General features: G+C 46.1%; 1 protein-coding gene across 2 annotated transcripts in view; it reads left to right on the top strand.

The window, feature by feature from the left end:
* Plc21c (Phospholipase C at 21C) overlaps positions 1-14909 on the top strand; it is a 73393-nt gene that overhangs the window by 18645 nt on the left and 39839 nt on the right. For both annotated transcript variants that reach the window (XR_014426631.1, XR_014426629.1), the window contains one exon: positions 14062-14191. The gene's annotated coding sequence lies outside the window, so the exon portion shown is untranslated. The remainder of the gene's footprint in view (positions 1-14061; positions 14192-14909) is intronic.

Here is a 14909-nt window from a genome sequence, read left to right as displayed (position 1 = left end):
ACCTTATCCTATTCTTTGTTGCCTACTCTATCTGCCTATTTTCACATTCGAATTCTTTTTTGGCCTATCCCACTACTATATCGTTTTAACCATTATTAGCCGAAAGTTCAACGACCTATGCGCATCCGATTGTTACACTTATTTATTACGCTACGATATATATCAATCACTTGATATTTAGTAAGATTAGTAAATTAATAATAGAAAGGAAAGTTACAAAAATATCTATATAAGCTATGTAAGTCGTCTTGATAACAGGGATATTTATTAAGATTAGTGGATGAACGTGTAGGTAATACATATGGCAGCACGAATATAGACAGGATTTAGAGACATGTATTTTAAGGGATGTGGATTTTAAAGCGGAAGAAAAGAAACCTGCTAGCTATTCCATCCTATTTATAGCAACTTCAAAGTCCTTGATACAAAAATCCAACTTCTTCCAGCAAATTTTACGAGTAATATTATTTTTATTAAAATACTTTTGTTTTGTTCCATTAATCTAAAATATTGATATTGAATTATTGATGCTAAATTGAAATAGTAAAAGATTCTCTTTCGTACAAATAATTTTACTCTTTTTTTTATTCTTCGTTCATTTTATATTTTTCATTACATCGTTTGTGCTAATTAACGTTTGTGCTTTTAACAAAGTCAGAAGTGCGGCGCAAGTTTAAATTCGATACAAAGAGAGAGAAAGAGAGGGAGTACAAGTTACCAGGAAAATACATAAAATGAATTTTACCGTAACCTTACTCGGGCAAAAGGGCTTATCGTTAATAATCCGTAATTCGATCGACTGCGAAAGTCCTCCCTGGATCACTAGCCGGAACGTTCTGGAAAGCCCTTGAACCAGTCTTATCTTACGGTCGCATGTATTTGCCTTTTGGACAGCGCCGTATTTGCATATGCGCGGGCACACTCCATACACGCCCGCTGATAATATACAAGGTGTTTTCCTGATCAAACACTCGTATTTCTCGGCAGGGGATCCTTCGTTTTTTATCTTGCTGAATAGCCCTTAAATCTTGCCTGAAATGCGCTTACTCGCATACCAACGGGTTTTATGCGGGCTCGCATACCAGAATCCTTTCATCTTATTTATATCTACTTATCTCATCGCACAGAAATCTCGATTCAATTCTGTCGATTAGTCAATGATCATCCGATTTGCCTTAAAAAAAAAAAAAAAAAAAAACAATCAACTTTAATTATATACCTTCAATTATTAAATTCATTCTTTATTACTTATACATGTCGAAACGCGCTATTTTTCTATGGCGTGTACCTGACGAATTTGCTCGCGCGATTGACGGCAATAAAATACGAGTGTAACGTTCGAGTCTCGTTACGTTGAATATTCCGCTACCTTCAGCTACCGTAAATCAGTTTGGCGACACGCCTGTATAGAAAATATTTATGAAACTCGGCGGGTTGACCCGCTCCCTCTCCTCTGACGTCGTTGTCTCTCTTTTCTCTCGCACCGTTTATCTCCATTTTCTCTGCGCTCTGCGCGAGGTAATGCAATATGCACTCGCGTCTCTTTCAAAGGAGATAACAAAAGGTCGTAGCGCACGCACCACTACTACCACCCGGAGAGTTTATAGAAGCTCGCAAGCGTCGCGCAAGGAAGCAGAGAGGGAGATATGTAAAGATGCGTTACCGGGTCCAGCCGGAAACGACAGTACGCCGCTGTCGCGTGTCATTTTCGTCACGCTCGATCAGATTACTTCCCACCCACACATCGAAGTCCTTGTTATGAATTTTTAATGACGGCCGAGTTCACGGTAGTGCTCGCCTCTTTGTATTATATAATAGAGCGAAATTGCGCGTCGCGTTCTTTTCTTACCGCGAGTCTCGTCGTTTTCGAGTCGCTATATAAAGTATAAAATAACAACCGTTGTAAAAGAAAATATATATATAAAATGGAATGGAGAATACGTGAAGGGACGAAATGGCCCAGTTAATGGTCGCGACTTTATTATACATCCGCGAGTATAGAAACTTTACGAGAGCGCAACGTCGTGTTACATCTCGTCGAAAAATCTTTATCTCGCGAGATTTTACGACGACGGCATACGTAAGAGTTCCCCGGAAATAGGAAGATGCTACGGATTTATTGGCCAGGTGTGAGTTGTAGGTCGTCGTAGGTCGGAGCTGGTGGAGGATTTACGTAGGGCCGGTCTCTCCTCCGTTGGCGCGCTCGCGCTAAAACCACAAGCATCCTCGATACTCGATCGAGCTCTTGCGAAAGGGAACGCCGCGGAGGACAGGGCGGAAGTGACGGCTCTTCTCGAGGGGTAGTGGAGGGGGTAGGGGGTTGCGTGCGAGGACGCGACCGAGGAAAAATTGCCCGCGTTTAACGTTGGAAACTGCAGCCTCCGAGCCGTTGAATTTTTCCGGGATTAATGCCTCGGCCTTAATTACCACGTTCGCGGCTTACGTTCGTATTTTCCGATACGTCCGTCTGTATTTTTACCTGTATTCGTCACAGCCGGAAGATTTAGTACGCCGAACGCGCGCGGCGGAAGAAAGATGGACGACGGTGAAAAGACTGTCTCGCGGGAAAAGTTGTTTCCTCCGCGTTTCCTTCGCGAGAGTTCGTACAATTATAAACGCAAGGGATGAAAGTGCGAAAGGATCGGGGATCCTTCGGCATCTCGATCCGGTACTGCCGGATGTATAGGATGTCCAAGAAAGGGTAATATCCCTTCTTTCGGCCCTCCGTCAGCCCTTTCCTTTTCCACCTCTCTAGCCTCTAGTCTCTTTGCCTAAATCCTTCGGATCCGCGTGTATCGAGTGGGTGGGGTGCGGCCGAGAACGAAGGGCTTTGATAAATGACTGACGCGGAAAAAAATCCGCGTCGATACGTCTTGCTCAAGGAGATGCGCGTGCGAGAGAAAAAGAGAGAACCGTAAAGAAAGACAGGGAGAAAGAGGGAGAGAGATAGAGAGAGGGAGGGACAGATGAAGGGCGAGAAAAAGCCGTTGGTTCGTTCCCGCGGTCCACCGAGATGTGGCTATCCTATATCCCGTATGCAATCTGCATTCCCTTCGCCACACGCTCGTTTATTAAAACCAGTCGAACAACGCGCTGCGTTCGCAGATCGATCCGCGTATAAATGTTGCCGCGAGAGTATCGGGAGATTTTACGCTTCCGAAAATTCATTAATCTCCCGTCGCGCGCGCGGTGTCGAGTTTAATCGTGGCAATTTAAGTTTCTCCGCGCATACCGTGAATACAAACGACGTGTATATTTTCGCCAAGGGAAAGAGTCGTGGTTTTTAACAAGTCACATAATACGAGAGGTGGAAAAAGGGGGAGGGTTTCGCAAGTTTCACATTTTGATATAGCACTTTAAGATTAAAAAAATTTAATTCTCTTCCCTCCTAAAAGAAACGTAATACTTTTAATTAGCTTGCTCTTTGTATCTATCACGTAGATACTTTTCTCAGTCAGATGACGTATGGTTTAAAGAAATCTCGACACGCTCTGTATATGTGGATATTCTGGAACGATGGTCCTTTCGCGGATGCGTGCTTTATCGGAAAACACTGAGTGAGATATATGGAGAGATTATGCGAGATGGCGTTTCGGAGTCGAACAGGCCGCTATTCTCCGCTCCGTCAATTATGCTAATTTCGATTGCTGCGAGATTAATGGAAGAAGGCGGCGTCTCCGCTTCGAGCGCTCTGCGTTCTCTTTCCTTTCTTCCTTTCTCTCCCTCTTTCTCTCATGAACGCTTGGTCGGTGAGAGCATGACGTTCTTTCCGCACTCGGCCGACCGTGCATAATGCACTCGACTTGCAATTATTGCAGATCCATCCTCGGTCGGTTTCAATCCCACAGCAGCGTCTCTCGCCCTCGGGAAAACGCAGTCAAACAAGATCGCGCTTTATTCATGCGATATATGTATATACACATATATATGTGTGTGTATATATGTATATCAACTGCGATTTTTTAATGGAATACATTAATTTTCTAGAACGTTTTTTTTACATATGCCAAATAATATGCATATTATTGTAAAAATATTTTAAAATTACAAAAATACAGAAAAATTGTTTGATATGCATTTTGCTCGCACAAATAATACGCAGTAGAACCCAAATGCTCGATAGAAATATGGATCGTAGAGTTTCCTCGTCGTGGAAACTAGGATGGATTTTGTTAAGCGTGCACGCGTGTGCGTATTCGCGAGAGATATCGAGTGACGGAGACGACGGCTGGGATTCCTGGTGGAATGTATCGGAAACTGGAAGACTCGCATGAGTGTTTTCATGCGAGGGGTGGGTGAGGAAAGGGCGAGTCGGGAGGCGCAGATACTCGGAAGAGCGGAGTGGTAGAGACAGGTAGAGGGAAGAAAAGAGACGAGATGAGGGAGGAGAAGAGAAGAGAAGAGGTAGAGGCTTGCCGGCGACACAGGCGCATCAATAATACATGTCGTCTGCCGCTTGCTTCACCTCTTGCCCCTTTCGTTGTCTTCCATGATCTTCGAAGCTTATAACTGGCTCTGACGCAAGTAACCTCTCTTACCCTCTCGTTGTATCTCTCTCTTTCTTTCTGTCTCTTACAATGACCGATTTTTTCACTGTTTTTAACCCTTGCGACCGATTTCGAATGCGTCAAACGAATCGATGCCGCTGCAGATAAGATTCAGCTGAATTACTTCTGTTATACGTAGCGGTCTTTGAGAAGGCTAAAGGCAAATCATTATCTAAAATATATGTGGAATAAAATTTGGCGCAACTGCGTTTGCAATATTCCCAGGAGGCTAAAATATTTCTTGTATATTCTTTATTTATAATTAATAATCTTTTTGTGTTTTCAATGGTAATCTAACAAATGTGATCGAAAGTTTATCTCAGATTCCGTTCAAGGAAACGCGAAACGCTTTTGCAAAGTGAGCGCGATGACAGAGCGAAGAGGATTTATCTCCTTGCAGGTTTTCGCGGTACCCCAACGCCCATCGTTTTCTTTCTCTCTTTCCACTTTTATTAAAATGCCAACGGGGAAAAGAAAGAGAAAGAGAGAGACCTCGCTCGCGCAAAATATGAAAATCCATACAGTCGCGCGGAGAAAATATCCGTCATTTAAAATGGATGGATTTAGGTGGATATAAAAGTAGAGGGGTGGAAGAAGAAATCGGTGGCAGCGCGCGCGAGGGTGGCACCTACTTTGGTCCGGGAGAAAGGGGGGAGGGGTGGCCCGAGGGTGAACGAGGGGGTGAAGGCGGGGGCAACTACTGAAAGTCGACGATGGTGGCGGCGGCGTTGGTGGAGATGGTGGTGGCGGCGGTGGCGGTGGTTGCCGGTGGTGTTGGAGATTTAAGGGAGACATTTTAAATGGATGGTTCCCTCGGAGAACCCGGGGCCTCTGGTATTATCCAATAGCGTAGCTCGTCTCTCGCGTTTCTCCGCAAGAATTCGCGAGAAAGCGAAAGAAGGAGCGTGAGGATGAAAAGGAGGCACCCTCTCCCCCTCGTTGCATGCTCTTTCGCGTAGGATGCCGTAGGACGTTGTATTTAACCCTTGAGATAACCCTTGCATAAGGTGTCTATAAACGCGTCGTTTGCCTTATGTAATTATGTAACATGAAATATTTGAGGAAATATTATTCGAATTAATTAATTTGAACGAGTATTTTTTTGAAAAAATTTTAATGCACCATACGAGCAATATTATGATGTTTTAAATTTTTTTAAGATTTGTGACATTTGTTTATGACAATTTTATTTTTTGTATTTATTTTTTTTTGCACTTGCATCACATTCGTTGTGCACACATGAATAATAAATTTACAAATATTAATTGAGCAAAACTATCTTTGCTTCCAATTTTCAAGAAAATATAAATGGAATTTTTTTTTGTATACAATTACACTAAAGATATTGACATGCTGTCAGAAATAAGATTGTGAGTAAAAGTAGATGCCTGTATCTCGCGATTTTGTCGGATTGTACGGTGAGCGAAGGTAGTGTTCCATCTCTTTAAGAAGCCTCTGTTTTCGGGATCGATAGAGAACGCAATCGCATTCAACACCTTTAGCATCTTACGTCTCACACGAAAGTAATCTCGTGAGATCTCAAAAAAAAAAAAAAGAATTGATCGTCCTGAGAATATATATATATCGTCCTTATATATACATATATACCTGGCGCTAGAATAATTTTAGCGTTTGCTTATCTAAATTATTCAACACGCAAGAGAACTGTCCTTTCGTTCGTTACTCTGATAGCGTATAAGGGTGATATTACATTTGTCGGACGTAACGATTGGCTATTGAATAAAGAATTTCTATAGAGTTTCTATCAAGATTCTAAGAATTCTATGATTCCAAGATTCTCTATCTGATAGCCAATCGATACCCGGGACAAACATTTTGTCGTATGAATGTAATATCAGCCTAAGACGCAGGAAATTCGGCCAAAATGGATTCGCCAAGACGATGCAACAGCGTCCGCGTTGTAACCTCGAGCTTTGCTCCTCTGATATAACTCGGGATTAATGGCCACCGTTCCTATGGCGGTCCTTCAGGATCATGCTCGTCCGTTAATCCCGAACTCGATAACCTCCTGGCAGGATCTCCGTCTTCGCGAAAGTTACACGGTGTTTCACCATTGATCCTTCGTATTCGCCTTTGTGTAGGAAAGAGAGAAAATGTATTTTATATATTACAAAAGAAATTAATTTTCTTACTGTTGAGAAAATATATATTAATCATTTAATAAAAATATTTTTTCTTAGGGAAGAGGATCTTATCCTCTTGTCTTGAAAATGAGATCGCAAAATATGGATTAATTAAAAGATTACATATTAGAGACTCTGTTACATATAGAATTCTTCACTTTATTGCCCTTACTGCCTTATCTTTCTCTTTCTCTCTCTCAGAGAAAAGCGACTTATCGAGATCTGCTTCGGTTTTTCGCGAAAGGAGGAAAAGCGTGCCGAATCGACCAATCGCAACTCGGCAGTTATTGCGACCAATCGTCGAGTTTCCAGCATTCGGATGTGACTGCTCGCAGGTGAAGGCGGTATGCGCGGGGGTCGAATCCCGCAGCGGGGACCAGCGGAAACCGGGAGTATGAGTGCGGTCCTGCGCGATTTGCCAGGAGTTTCCCGTATTCATTTCCACGGACCGGAAGTCGGTATCGTATTTGCGCTTTCCATTGGGTTTCCGAGTGTCGTCTGGGGCCAATGGCACGGCGAAATGCCGACTGTCGTTGGGGCTGTGTGGTTTTCCAGGGGGGTAGGTTACGCCCCGCGCGACGCATACGTATATAAGCGAGTTAACGCGTAGTGGTACGAACGGAGAGACAGAGAGAGAAAGAGAGAGGGATAAATCCCGACGGAAAGAGACGGCGAATTTCGCAACGGGAGATCTCTCACCGTCTCTGCGTCTGTCTGTGTATCCGTTCTCTTTCCTCCGGCAACGACCGTGCTCGCGTCCATGAGGGAAAGAGGGATTTCTCCCTCTCTCTATGCCGACGAGCGCGTCGTACGTACACGTACATACATACATACATACATTTGCACTCACCCATACATATATGTATATATGTGTATACTCGCGCGGCTTCGAACTATGTAACCTCCGTCGGAGAGAAAGAAAGAGAGAGAGGAGGAGAGGGTCGAGAAGGAGAGAGAAAGAGAGAGATAGATGGAGAAAGCACGGAGGAGGTCGAGGGACGCCTTGCTTCGATCCGAGAAAGAGACGCAGACAGAGTCGGAGAGTCCTGGGTTCGATCCCACAAGGAGGTAGACACTCGGCGGCACTTAAACCCTCCGTGTATCCTCCTCCCTCCCGCCGCCCTCCCGATCCCGCTCGTATTCCTCGGCGCACCCCATCCCTCGTCGTCTTTCTACCGCGAACCTCCGACCGATCTCCCTTACCTTCTCCTCTTCTGTAATTCGCTCTCTCTCCCTCCCTCTCTCTCTCTCTCTCTCTCTCTCTCTCTCTCTCTCTCTCTTTCTCTCGCTACGTTTGCCTTGCACCCGGAATATCTTGCTCCTCTTTCTCCCTTTCTCCCGCCCTCCGTCGCTATTCTCTTACTACTCTGGCGTTCTCTACGAGGCTCTCTTTCCACTCTCGCGGGGGAAAGGAGAGAAGGGGGAAAAAGGGTGGGAAATCCACCCTAGAAGCAGAAGCGCGAAGCTAAGGCCGCCCGAGGATCGTTGAGGGTGGTTGGAGGATTTTTTTGTTACTACCGGCAGATGCTGTGCCTCGTGAAACGCAGCGAAGAAGGACGCGGCGGATAGATAGAAAGAGAGAGGACAGAGCAGTGTCCGGGGATGGTCGGGGGTGGTCGCGGACGGCGAGAGGGACGAGAGGCTCCAGTGCGGAAGGTCGGAGGAAGTGGAACGGGGAAAAAGCTCGGCACGAAGCACGATATTTCCCTCACGGAGAGCGGTCACTTTTTACCTCGCCTCTTTCGGAGAGTGCTCCGACTGGAGCGTCGGAGAAAGAAATTTCGTTTTTCTTGCGCGGAGAGGAGGTAACGCGCGAACACATACATACACATATATACACGCGAGCGCGCACACGCCATACTTTTCGTGCGGCGTTTTCGCAGCCACCCTGAAGAGATGTATCGTCAATCGGTTACTTTGCAAGTAACGAGATAACGATCTAAATATCCAAGAAAATTGTTGTTTTTTTTGGTCGTTTAATTTGAAATCTCTTTACGCTCCAAATACGATTAAGATGGAATCTTTTCTCTCCCTTCTTGATATATAAAAAGGTTTTATCTTTTCATTTTCAGTTTTATAAACAATAGATGTGCTTTTTTTCTGTCGAATCTTAAAATATAATATATATATAAGGATTTTTCCTTTGGTATAAATAATATTTTTAATAAGTTTTTAAGTAAAACCGTATTCTTCGCATCTTTTAGTCTAGTGAATTCGACTTTGATTATTACGTGTCCAAAGCCCTGGTCTTTTATTCTAACTTGGCTGGATACTGGTTCGCTGATAGTTGAGATACGCTTGCGACGCAAGCAGTCGATAGGATGTTGCGCATTGACACTCGGGTGGAGCGACGATTTAATCGAATTACGGCGGCGTTGCCGCATCACAGATAATCGTTATTAAATTATCGAAGTTATACGTGGTGGCGACGACGCGGGCGCGCGTTCTTTAATGGCGCAGCCAACGGGGCCGCCTTCTCGGTGCAATTAAAACGTCCGTTACGGTCAATCGACGCGACGGTTCGTTTATTTTTATAAGTCAAGGTTACCGTAACACCTGTGCACACGCTCGCCTCTCGATGCGCCCAACGAGAGGAGGAGGATCGTGAAGAGAAGCGAGAACGTGCCGAGCCATTTGGCGTTGACATTTTATACTCGCGCTCCCATAACCGCGCGGGGTGCTCGTACAACGTGTCGTTAAAAACGAGCTAATTGGTTTCATCAAAGCGTCCGCTGGCTCGCAGGGGTAAACCGGCGTCGCCGCGTCACGAGGCGAGCCGAAGTCGATTTTCCGCTCTCTTTCATGCTATTCGCCGCGAAAATATTTGTACGAAATGAAAATTAGGCTCGGCTATGTTTTTGGTTGTGTCATTTTTTTTTGTTTCTCTCTTTCATCGCGAACTTTTCCACTTTCTCTCTATGTTGTCGATGTAAAGCTTTTTTCCCCTCAATCACTAGATTCGAAAGAAATTAATAACGCGTTCACTCTTCGCGCCATAAGGGCGTTTTAAACGAGTTTCAAAGTCGCGGCGGCGCACTCCCCTTATTTGCCCTTATTTGTGGAATATTTTTTTAAATTTCCGAGCATCGACCACCGCGACGACGACGGCAACGACACGGTCGAGGTGGCTGGGTGGTTACGATATAAAGAGAGACAGCGGGGACAGAGAGAGGGTGAGAGAGTGCGGGTTAAAACCCTTTAGTCTGGATCGGAGGCAGGACCGGTGGACAAAACCGCGCTCGTCGCAGCGCTCTATTTCCCAGCGCTTTAACGTGAAAGACGAGGAAATAAATTCGCCGTTGGGCAGAGCTAGAAGCCGTAGCTGGAAAACCGGAAGTGAGAGGACCACTCGCGCGCTCGAAGACGTCTCTCTGTTCTCGCGGCGCGTTTTGATTTGCATTGCAAAACACGAGCCCCCGCGGTTATCGACCTACTTATTACGTCACAACGTTACAAGAGCATTATTACAGCGAATCGTCGGGATGGTTCTTGCAGTTCTACCACCGAAAGAAAAAACTCAGTTGCGGTAAAATCGAATTAGTTGGCGTTCGATAACTTTGATAACGTATGTCGATCGGTACACGCGAATTCTCCGCGATGCCATGGCGGCGGCGACAGTATAGGAGAACAGGGGGTTGGACAGGGGTGAGGGGAGCAGAGGGATACGCGGAGAAAGACGCGAAAAGAAAGCAAGAGGCGACCGAAGGAAGGGAAATCCTCCTCCGAGAACGAGAGAGGCATCCTCCCTCCATTCCACCTCGGTCGGCAATGACAGATACAAATAAACGATCCGGCGATTTCGCGCAAGCGCCCCCGCGACTACGACTACGACGACCACCCTCTCCTCGACCTCGCGCTCGTTCGCGGCAGAGACCGAGGTAGGTAGATGTAGGTATAGGTAGGTGGCTTCGCGGAGGCAACGGCAGAACGAGGGGTTCACCACCGTCCTGGGTGGAGCCTGGCTGCTGACGTCATCAGACGTACAGACAAACGGCACAGACGTAGAAACCAATGCGCGCTACGGTGGTGGCCCAGGTGGTTGCTTTACGTCTGCGTACAAATAACACGGCCGCCGTCGTACGCCCCCGCCTGGAGAACCGCCTCTCGTCCGTTTCTCTCTCTTTCGCGGGGTCTCCGGATCCCGCCTGGCTACCCGGCGACTGCCATTGCTCGTCGCCCCGTGAGAGGTCTACGACTACGTAGGGGTACGTCCTTATGCCCGGGGGAACCTGCTACTCTCCGCCAGAAATCGTCGAATCGCTCAAGATGGCGACTCGCGAGTGGAGGGTGGCGGCTTTTGTCGCCCTCGCGAGTTACCCCGACTACTACTTGGTAACGGAAGGCGGATTCGTAGAAGAGGGTAGATTTTTACTTGTCGCGCGCGAGCAGTTAGCATTCGATAGCTGCAATGATAATTGAGAAAATCTGGTTTGCTTGGAGAAACTCTTCCCTTTTTTTTTTTTTGCATTTTATTAACACTCGAAATGATGATAGCTCGTTATCACGAGATTTTTTTCTACAAGATACCATCTATATTTCTTAATTCCATCGTAAATTTGAGATAAATCAGACTAGATCATTAAAAGAAACAATTGTAAGTTGGGAGAGGCGACCGATTAAATTCTCTCTTCTTATACTGTCAGCAAAGAGTCTAGCTTTGACGTGAACGCGTCAAGTAAACGCAAAAGTGAATTCTTAACTCGTTATCCGCGACCCTCCCTAACTTTGGTTGTGGTTGCGAGAGTCGAGAGAAATTGGTAGCACCCGATACGGCAGCGTGCGTACGGATATACGGTAGAATAATGTGGTCGTTGGGAAAGTTGTATCGAGACCTAGTGTCACGACCGCAGCAGCAGCGACGGCAGCGGCAGCAGCGGGATGGACCTTCGGTGAGAAGGGGTGAAGGGTGGAGAACGGCGGGGGCCGCGGGTCGGTAGGTAACACTGTGGCGATGCTTGCGGAGAGAGAGAGAATAGAGGGAATACGGCAGATAGAGGTAGCTTGGAGTCGAGTGCCCGGGGCTGAATCGACCGGGCTACACACAGAGCACACCCCAAGCCGAGGTCCCTCTCTTACCCTCTTTCGTCCTCCCTTCCTCTTTCTCGCGCACTCTTCTCCTTCCCTCTCTAGCCAGATCCCTCGCCGTCTCTTCCGTACCCCATTGCTTCTTCTCTCTCTCTCTCTCACTCTCTCCCTGCTCATTTCTCGGCGGAATACTCGCTTTCTCCTTCACTCGGTCCTTTCCTCTTCCCCCGTTTTCTCTCTTGCCGCTTTCCGTTCCGTTCGCTTTCTCGATGCTACTCCGAGTGGCGTCGGTCCTCTCGCGGCAACCACCGGCGTTGCCTACCGTCGTCGTCGACGTCGTCGTCGTCGTTGTCGTTGTCGTTGTCGTTGTCGACGGCGGCGGCGGCGTCGCTCGACCGCCATCCCCTCCTGCCTGGCTGACTCGTTCTCTCTGTCAACCACCCACCTCGTACCTTTCCTGCTTCACCACCGCCATCCCTCCATCGTCGACCATCCTCCCTCCGTCGACGTGTCCGCCTTTCGTATCGTGAGCGAGAGCCACCCAATGGAAAATGCAACTAGCAAGTCGAGGAGAGGATAGAAACGAAGAGAGAGAAAGAGAAAGAACGACCGTACGTTCTCGTCGTACGTCTCCCTTCTCGCCTTCTTTCTCTATTTTCTCCCTCGGCTCTTTTATGTATATCTTCTTCGCTTCACGCATAGCTGCTTCGAACCTCGATTCTCATTCCCCCTCGTCTCTTTCTATCTTTGAAATTTCTCTCCTCTTTATCTTCCTCCCTCTCTTCGTTTACCCTATGTGTTTTCTCCGCAACCGACGTGTCGTGAACTTTGTGCTCCAGTTGCTGATATGTGCCGGAATTTCGATTCGCTATCGCGCATATGTCGCTCTTTTCATTTGGTGGTCGTCTACTTTTCAGCTCGTCCACTTTGCGTTGCGACTATCCGATAACTTGAATTATTTCTTTAATTCTATCATTATCACACATAACAAACGATATTTTAGATTATTATAAATTTTATTAATGCTCGCACTAACAATTGATTGGCACGCGAAACGAAATGCAAAATGTCCTTGAAGAACGTCCTTATCTTGCGATCGAAAGATCAAGGTCCCTCCGAGGGTCCGTATCTTGCCGATTAGGCGCATATCCAATCCGGGAGAATTCGCTTAGATCACCGGATAGAAGCTCGAGAGTGCGTCGTCTCATTTGGCACTCGACGAGAGGCGTCGAAAAGCGGGTGCTCGCGCGGTTTCTCTCGACTTCGTTTTCGATGTTTGGGCAGAGGGAAGAGAGACAGAGAGAGAGGAAGGACAGGGAAAAGGGATTGTGTCCGCAATCCCCCAATCGACTGCCTATTTACCCGCCAAACAGCGAGCGCGCGGCGTAAACGATAGCCCTCTCTTTACAGATTCACCCCTTTGAGTTCTCTCACGACCGGCGCCTCGCGCGCCTCAAATATTCCACCAGGACAAAAACGGTCTCATTCCCATCTCAATCTATATTCGCACGTCCAACACACTCGAGATTATGAATGCGTGGGGTTAATGAAACCCGGAGAAGGCGTCTGCCTTTACACCACCGAGCGATCTGCGGCGCCGACGACCACCCGACGACATCAACTCCCTCCCTCCCCCCGTCCGATCTCACTTTTAACCCTCTCCTCTCTTTTCCTGTCTTCGAGTACACATATACAGGGGCAGCTCTCGTTCTCCCATACCTGCATGCTTCTTTTCTTCTCGACTTTCTCCACGTTGCGGACTTCGCTCAATCCCGGGGCGCAAACATCGTAGATTCGGGCGCGAACTCGCACCGTGGTTTTATTTTTTAAAGAGACCACGCTGGTCGGCCTTTTTATATCATTTACCTAAGAGAAGCTACGTGTTCGTATGAGAAAGCGTCTCTTCGCTCCGGGCAAGATTCGGATTCGCGACTCGTTTTTAGATTTATAGCTTGTCTCGAGATGCGCGAATAATATTTTTAAGGAAGATTATTTTCTTCTGAAAAATGAAGTCGATGTTTTCTTAAAGAAAATTTCGGGATATAAACTTTTCCCTTATAAATCACTGAAAATAAACAATTTCTGTTCAGTTCAAAGCCATTTATAAGTTTCATTAGGCAAAATAGAAAAAAAATATTTGATTTAGATTATTTAACAGAATATATATATATGTATAATATGATACATATGTAATATAGGTGCATGCATTCTCGTATATACATATATGCAGGCATTTTTATAATGTCTTAATTGAATTACAAATTATTATCTGAGCTTATATAAAAAATATATCATAATATAATTGTCTACACATATATAACATCCAGATTACAACTTTGTTACAGTGCATCCACGTCGAAAGGTTTCCACAATTATACCATTGCGTATCGACCGAGTCTCATTTGCTTGCCTTGCACCAGTCCTCTCCAGATGCCTCCACGTACAGCACTAGAAAGATCTTCATTCATATATTTGGTGAGTCCTTTTACTATTTTTATCGAAATCTACTCCACCTGGTCGATTAATTATTTTATCGTCTTGATAGCCAGTTGTCATCTGTCTTTTTGACTCTAAAAAAAAATTAAACTGTATCAAAAGATTCAACATATAATTTAATTGCCCTTTTGTCAAAACGCGCTTTACATTTTTCAAATGCCAAAGCATATGTTTATTGCGACAATTTAGAAATTTGTGACAATTAAAAAAAACGAGACGAAAAAAGATCCGCGAGGTTGCATCGCAAAGTTTGCCGCGAATTCTGAACCCGTAATAAAAATGGAAATCGGGCGATGGACCAGGTTGAGTTGAAAACGATCATGTCCCATAATTCGCCTTTCCTGCCGTAAATTATTTCGCAAAAAGAGGCGAGGCGAAGGGACGCAAGGGACGCATGAAGGTACTCGCGGTTGCGGTAACACCGTTATTATATACGTACGAAATGGACGTTGGCGGCGCGGGGAGAATAAAATGGATGGAAAGTGAAGTAAGGTCATAAAGGTTTTTATTCCGGGGTGTTATCCTCGAAGTAATGCCTAGTAGTAAACCACGGGAGCCCCGGGGATACCCTATCGATACCGGGCGAAAACCTTCTTCCGCGCTCTGTGTACTTCTTATGGCCCCGTGAAACACGATGGACCTTGCATTACCGTGACTTACACGCGGTTACGCCGCCTTCCTCTCTTCACGCCTCCTT

Source organism: Prenolepis imparis, unplaced genomic scaffold (assembly GCF_030444845.1).
Source record: "Prenolepis imparis isolate NDT839.2.m4 unplaced genomic scaffold, iyPreImpa1.0 SCAF_12, whole genome shotgun sequence".
Taxonomy (NCBI): Eukaryota; Metazoa; Arthropoda; class Insecta; order Hymenoptera; family Formicidae; genus Prenolepis; species Prenolepis imparis.
This window is presented reverse-complemented; position numbering and strand designations above follow the sequence as displayed.